This window comes from Rousettus aegyptiacus, unplaced genomic scaffold (assembly GCF_014176215.1).
Source record: "Rousettus aegyptiacus isolate mRouAeg1 unplaced genomic scaffold, mRouAeg1.p scaffold_m13_p_11, whole genome shotgun sequence".
NCBI classification, from domain to species: domain Eukaryota; kingdom Metazoa; phylum Chordata; class Mammalia; order Chiroptera; family Pteropodidae; genus Rousettus; species Rousettus aegyptiacus.
Genome location: NW_023416286.1, coordinates 49,997,814 through 50,005,137, shown reverse-complemented (window position 1 = coordinate 50,005,137; position 7,324 = coordinate 49,997,814). Strand labels below are relative to the sequence as shown.

General features: G+C 40.0%; 1 pseudogene; it reads right to left on the bottom strand.

Moving 5' to 3' along the window:
• Positions 1 to 2,899: 2,899 nt before the first annotated feature.
• LOC118609377 lies at positions 2,900 to 3,377 on the bottom strand (annotated as a pseudogene).
• Between the last annotated feature and the right edge of the window lie 3,947 nt (positions 3,378 to 7,324).

The following is a 7,324-nucleotide window of genomic DNA, read 5'->3' as shown; positions in this document are numbered from 1 at the left end:
AAAGGAAGAGCCCAGGATGGGTTTGGTGTTTGGGGATAAATCCAACCCAGGTTCAACCACTGTAAGAGTGATGGGATGAAGGATCAGAGCCAGGGAGCATCATCCTGAGCTCTTGCTAGCAGAGATCTTGTTCACAAGGTTTCTGTTGCCACTCAGATGATGGTTATGGGGTTCTTTATGAAGGGCCTGGCTTCATTGTCACCAGAGGCTTCCCTTCCTCTGTTGCAAGGAGTCTGAGAGATGCGGGAACACATCTGCAAGGATAATGGAGCTTCGTAAAGACAGACATTGGTGTTCATCGTATATTGCCGTCACAAAATCTGGGCCTCTGTTGTTTTTTAGGGAAAACCATTACACCCACACCCAGCACAACACAGTTATAAACCAAATCTTTAATCTTACAAAATCGATGTGTGCGTGATATCTTCTGGGCATCCTATGGCCTTACTGGCTAGGGCAGTAAGGTGTCATGTAGAAATACAGTAGGAGAGATGGCACCTTTTAAAAAAACTTATCTATGGTTATTTCAACAGAATGTGCCAGTCTCCCCTCCTCAGCATGTCACTAAATACTCATCACTGTATAAGAATGGAGACCGTGACTTTTGAATGTTTTGCTTTTTTTTTGCAGAGCATGGACATTTAATTTAGCAGATGTCACCAATGATTACAATAATCATAATATGAGATAGCAATAATTATGTCAGTGAATTAAGAAAATATAGAGCTTGGTAATTTTTGATTACGCTGACTTATAAAATTATCTTAAATGTGGGGTGGTGGATTCATCAGCATCAAGATCTTGTTAGCATGGAGCTCGACTCATTTCAACTGTGGATTTCATTGGAAGGCCTCTGTGGATAGCCAGCGATAAGATGGCCCATGCGTTATCTTGCAGCAGGGACCGACCTGGTCACGGCAGGGCACTTAGGCCAAGACAACAGCTTATCAGCGCACGTCCACATGCAATGACCGTGCTCATTGGCCCTGAGAACCGTGGCTGCTACATACTGTCCTTCTGTGCATGTCAGTATGAAGAGGATCACTGCACTGTCAGCTGTCATTTCTGTGGCAGCTCTGAGTCACTGAGGAAATCAAGTACTTCGTTAAAACAGCAGAGCTGAGGCAGTTTCCCCCGCAGAAACTTGGTTCTGAGCACTTTGCTGGTGCCTGATACTTCACTAATATCCCTTCTGGTGTGTGTAGACATCACACATTCCCTCTGCTGGAAGACACTCTGTCTACATTAATGTCCAGCCTACCTATGCTCTACCCTTTCTCATGGAATACATTTGTCCCTCAAATGAATAACCCTTCAAAGCCAAGGGAAGTTTGTTTTCTCAATGCTGTCCTTCCTCTTATTTCACCCATTCTCTGTATTAGGCAATACAGCAAAACTGTTAACAGTCACATTTAAGTGGCAATACTTTGATAGATTATTTGCAGAATTGATTTTTATTTAAACATACAGTTAAATAAAGAGCGCAATGGTAGAACAGTAACTTAGCCTTTGGCATCTATCTTGTCTTCCTACTCGGTCAAGTATGTTTCCACCCCAAGGCCTTTCCACATGCTGGTTCCTAGGCCTTTGAAGCTCTTGCCCTGAAAAGCCACAGGATCTCCTCAAGGCTCTGCTCAAGCATCACCTCTCAGAGAGGTCTTCTCCTACCGTCCTTTGGGAAAATAGTTCTGCCATTAACCTCAACACTGGCCCTTTCTACATTTATTTCCTGTCTTATTTGTCCTCATGTTTTATATTCATCTATTTGTTTATCACTAGAAAGAAATTCAGTGAGTGCAGGAACTCGAGTTTTTTCACCATCCTGTCTCCCGTACCTAGAAGAGAACCAGATGTGGAGGAGGTGCACAATAAACATTTGTTGAAGAAGCAAATAATGGAGAAGAAATGTTTTTAGTGAAGTGTTTCAGACATGTAGGCATATACTGTGACTTGCCTTCCTGATTACCTGAAGGCAGCCAGCTTCACAGTTGTACGGGGAGGACTGTGCTTTTCTATGTCTTCTAAGGGGGAAAGGTTGAGTGAATTTTCTTCAAGGCCTAGCAGTTCCTTCCATGAATTAATGTTAAACAAATTTCTCTGCTTCCTCTGGGCAGCTGAATGAAGGACCTGAGCTAAGACTGTCCTACCACAACTGAGGTTCACATGTAATCTTAGTAACTTTAAATTTGCATGCTTTCCCCTGGGAAAGCTGAGGCATTCTCACGACATAAGATTATTCAATTTTTAACAACATTGCCTAGGTCTAAGTAAGCGTATGTTAGTTAAACCATTATTCTGCTATGCTTAATGCTTTTAACATTCATCCACAAGTATCTCACCTTTAGACTAAGTCCTTCATTAGGTTCAGAGCCATGTTATTTTAAAAACCCTTGAAAGAAAAAGAAACTTAATAAAATACATATTTTTAAAAATCAAAACACGTAATCAAGTTAACACAAAAGAAGCAGTTGCTTTCGAAGTCAGACCTAGATATATAATGTGTCAGAGGATGCTTTTGTCTATCCAATTGTCATTCTCAACCACCTTGTGTATTGCAGTGCAATGTTCCGAATTCAAAGTCTGCTTTCCAACTTCCCTTGCAGCTTTTACATGTGTCTAAAGTCTAGCCTGTGAGACTTGAGCAGAAGGCTCACTTATAAAATACCTGACCAAGCCAGGAAGGGCAATTTTTCTTTCTTTCTTTTTTTCTGGCACTTCTGAACTATTTAGTTATGATTAAACACATTTCCTGTACTGCCTGTTGCTGCCTTCTGTGCCCCGCACTGTGCCCCCTCACCACTGAGCCCCAGGAGCAGGGTCCCAAGTAGATGATGGGCCGGATGTGACCGTCCCCCAGTGCCAGGACAGGAACCTGTTTCCAAAAAGGCTTTATACCGGCTCAGTCCTTGTTGACTGCTGCCTTCCTCAGGGCTGCAAGGACGTTGCTCAGCTATTCCCGCTTCCTCTTGGCGCGGATGTGTGTCCCCACCTTTTTCTTGATGAACCTCAGGGCCCGCTAGTCCTTGGAGACCTTGAGTAGCTCCACGGCACGTTGCTCACAGGCGACAAAGCTGCACACCTCTCGGATCATATACCCTGCACAAACTTGCTGTGGTGGTGGCCGTGCCTCTCAGCTTGTTCACGTTCTCAGTCACCTTGTGGCCCTTGTTGAGGCCCCCGGACATTGCTCCTCAACGGCTGCCACAGCAGAAGGCAGGAGGAGCACTTTTGAGCACCAGTTTCCAGGTAAAGAAGAAGCTTTCAGACACTCTAAGGTGAAGGGTATTTTCTGTCCAAAGGCACAACTGCAACCAACACTGGAAGCTTGGGGCAGAGGCAGAAGATGAGCTTGGAGTTAGGTAGACAGGGAATGGCGTGCATAGGGAATCTTAAACAAAGCCGATTCTCCAAAAGTGATTCACACTCAGAAACCATTCATCAGAACCTCCGCATTTAATAAATTAATAGCTCAAAAAAAAATTAGTAAACAAAAATCAGAATAAGATGAAAGAGGGTGGATGTAGTCCTAAAGTCAATGAATTGAGAATCACAACAACATTGCCACAGCACTAACGCATACATTAGAAATGTAAGGAACAGGGTAGACATGTCTGAAATTTGAATTACTGACAGAGAAAACTTCAACTAATCATAATGAATAGAGACAGATGAAAAAGGAAAAAGGTATTAAGACATTTAGAGAGAAGCTAAAAATATAGATATGAAGATGCATCACAAATAAAGCCCACATAAATAATTGTTGCCTTTAAAGTAGAGAACTCAATAAATTAAACATAAAAAGTATTCAAAAGGTACAAAACAATGACATTTTCTTGACATAAAGAAAGCTCTGTAAGTGCAAACCCAGACTTCACAGTTCTGCCAAGAGTATTCGAAATAAAATACTCAACACTGAGACATACCCAGGTTAGGCTACTGAACTTCAAAGGATAAAGTCAAAACTTTCCAGCACCTAAATAAAAAGGAAAAATCACAAGAGAGTAAGAAATCAGGTTAAGTGTAATTTCTATACACAAACATTAAATGTCAGAAGACAATGGGAAAATGTATGTAAGTTCTTGAAAAATGCACATGTGACCTAGAGATACTCTACCCAACCAATTAGTTGCTCATCTATAAAGACAACAGGCAAATATTCTCGCATATGAGAAAACTGAGGCAATATGGCATGTATAAAGTTTCTTTGAAAAAAATTTTGAGTTTTTCATTTGTTTGGGTTTAATAACAAAATCCAGACAAATAGATGGACCAAGAAAAAAGGATGTAAAAAGGACCAGTGGCGGGATGTGAATCACTTTAAGTTCAGGCTGAATAGTTTAAAATTGTGTTAATTATATTACAAAAAAAAATGTAATTTTTTGACCCTAAAAATGCAAAAATAATAATGTAACAAACAAATATAAGGAGGGTAAAAGAGGAAAGAGGCAGTGAAAGGAACTGAGAATGTGAATGGCATAGGGAATCTTGAACGAGGAAGAGGTAAAAGAATAATGGGTAAGCTTTACATGTATATTTTTAAAAATGCTTCCAATTTCTAATATTTTGCATTAACTTAACTTGAGGAATCTTTTATGAAATAATATCTATTGGTAAATAAAAATTTACTTCAAGTTCAGTGATCCTTTTGCTTCATTATATGTTTTCTTTTGTACATGAGCTGAGTGCAATTCATGTAATTTAGTAGGACTTGGTCATGGCCTTGTGGAAAGGGTGGAATGCAGGGGAGAGTGAATGGAGATGAGCCTAAGGAAGCAGGCAGAAGCCAGATCGTACGGCACATTGTGTCTACCAGGCAAAGGAATTTTGACTTTTCTTATAAGATAATGGGTGTGGGGAGGGGCGAAAAATTTTTAGCCGCGGGATTTTTAACCCAGATGGAGACATGTTCACACGTTTATAAAGATCATTCTGTCACTTTGGCTGCACTGTGTTTTATAATCTCTTGAAGCAACATGAATTAGAGATGCTCTATCAGCATGATTTTACAAAGTCAGTCGATAGTTGGGATTAGCCTAAAATCCTGATCTTTCCTTCAAGTTTTTAGATCTTTTATTTGGATTTTAAAACACTACGTTGATACATCCTTTTATTACAAAGTAAACTAAGTATAAGACACTGTATAATAATTCTCTTTTTGCTGCTTAAATCCAATGCTAAGTATGCTAATCCTCAGAGATGCCAGAACCAGAAATAGGACGAGGATCTATGGGCCTTCAGACTGTGCCCTGCACAAGGCCAGGGTGCTGTTGACATGAGCACCAAGGAGAGCGGCACCCCTACCTTTGGAGTTGTGAAATGTGGAGGCCCCAGTGGAAAGGGCTAGTAGAATTTATGTGGCTGACCTGACACTCTCCCATTCCTTCAGAGAAAGATGGCTACAAAGTCCTATTTTTTAAGGCCTCCAAGGAATGCAATCTAAAATCTAAAATTCTTTTGACATCAGTATTGTTATTTAAAAACATTCATTATTATCAAATTATTTTTTTGTGGAAAATTAACACATTTTTCTCACTGTCTTTTGTCCCTTTTTCTGGTTATATCTTCTTTTTAGAAGGTCGGCTGATAAATCATTTTCTTATCATAGCCTCTAACATAACTGATGCTCATAAATCACCACAACTCTCTCTTTTAGAACCTAAATAGTCCTTGCTCTTTAATGTAGCTTCAAAGGTCTAATTTTCCATTCTTTGTATTCTTGATCTTTCATAGAATAGCTTCCAATGTTGCACAGAATTCAATAACAAAAACAAACATGTGAAAAACATAGTCTTAGAATTGCATCCAGGGTCTTGAAAACAACAATTCTGTAAATATAGGCCAGGATCACTATTATGTGTTTGATAATGTTAAATTAATCATTTTATTCTACTTGTGCTTTATTAGAAATACTACTCTTCAAAGTCACTGGAGACTGGGAGTGTGTTTACCTTGAATGGTGAGAACACACTTAAGGTATAATTGCATTTGGAAAGGGTTTTGATCACATGTTCATTTTCCGCTGCCATAACAGACACTGTTAGCTGCCACTTGGTGGGACAGCCCTCCTTCTCAGTGCTTGTTCTCAACATCCAACTTTTATTCAATATCTCACTGCCTGGGGCTTCACGGAATACTGACTGCTTCCCAGCCCGGAGGGTAAATTTCTTTTAGGGTCAATTAGCCATAGCACAGTCTCCTTTCCGAGGGACCAATGCCTGGGCATGGGACCCAGGTCTGGTTAATGGAAGTAAAGCAGAGCTGGGTAGGGACGGGTTGTTCTGGGACTATTTGCATTATTCTAAAAATGTACGCAAGAAAGAGAAACTGTCTTTATTGGATATTATTATGGGAGGATATGCTCTGGAACTACTATAACCATCTTATAAATGCAAGAAGATGAGTCTTAGAGATAAAAGCCAAGATCCTGAGGATAGCTGAGTGAGCAGAAAAATAAAATATCCTGGGCCTCTGATGATGTCATTTAGCTCCCTTATTAATCCAAACTTGAACTTTTTGTTTTATGAGATAATAAATTCCTTTACTGTTTAGTGGTTCTCAAATTGTGGTCCCAAGCCAGCAGCATCAGCATCATCTGGGAAATTGTTAGAAATGCAAATTCTTGGGCACCACTCAGACCTACTGAAAAGAAAGTCTTGGAGTGAGCCCAGCGAACTGGTCTAACAAGCACTACAGGGGATTCTGAAAAGCCCCAACATTTGAGAACCATTGGTTTGAGCCATCAAATTGAGTTTTCTATTATTTGCAGGTAAACACATCTTAATTAATACAACTACTTGTACTGTACTGTACTGTACTGTATTGTATTGTATCTCTTCTGGGAAACTCTATTAATCAACTTGATATTTTTGTTTTATATTGATGTCCTCTGAGAATTTACAATGTCATGAATGGGAAGAGATGAGAACATGTTGTACATTCTCTGATAAGAACTTGTGGCCACCCAAGTACATTCGTTGGTCAAGAGCTGAGGTAGGTTTCTTGAGGTTTAAGGAATTTTGGTAAAAATTTAGAGCTTTTAGCGTTCCAATGTGAAAGGAGGGAATTCTGAAATAGAGGTGAAAAAAATTTAGGCAGTACAGCTCAGATCTGAGGAACCAATGCCCAAAAGAGAGCAGGATTTTTTCTACACACAGTGACAAAGACTATGAGTAACTTGAGGGCTCAGGCGGGTTAAAGGGAAGCAGTTTCAGCATCAAATCAAGGAGGTGCTAACGGAACCACCAAATTGCCACACAGGGTCTTTTGGAGCTGTGAGGTGGAAACAGTCTGAAAAGACAAAAACAGAGACACAACTGGAAGTGTC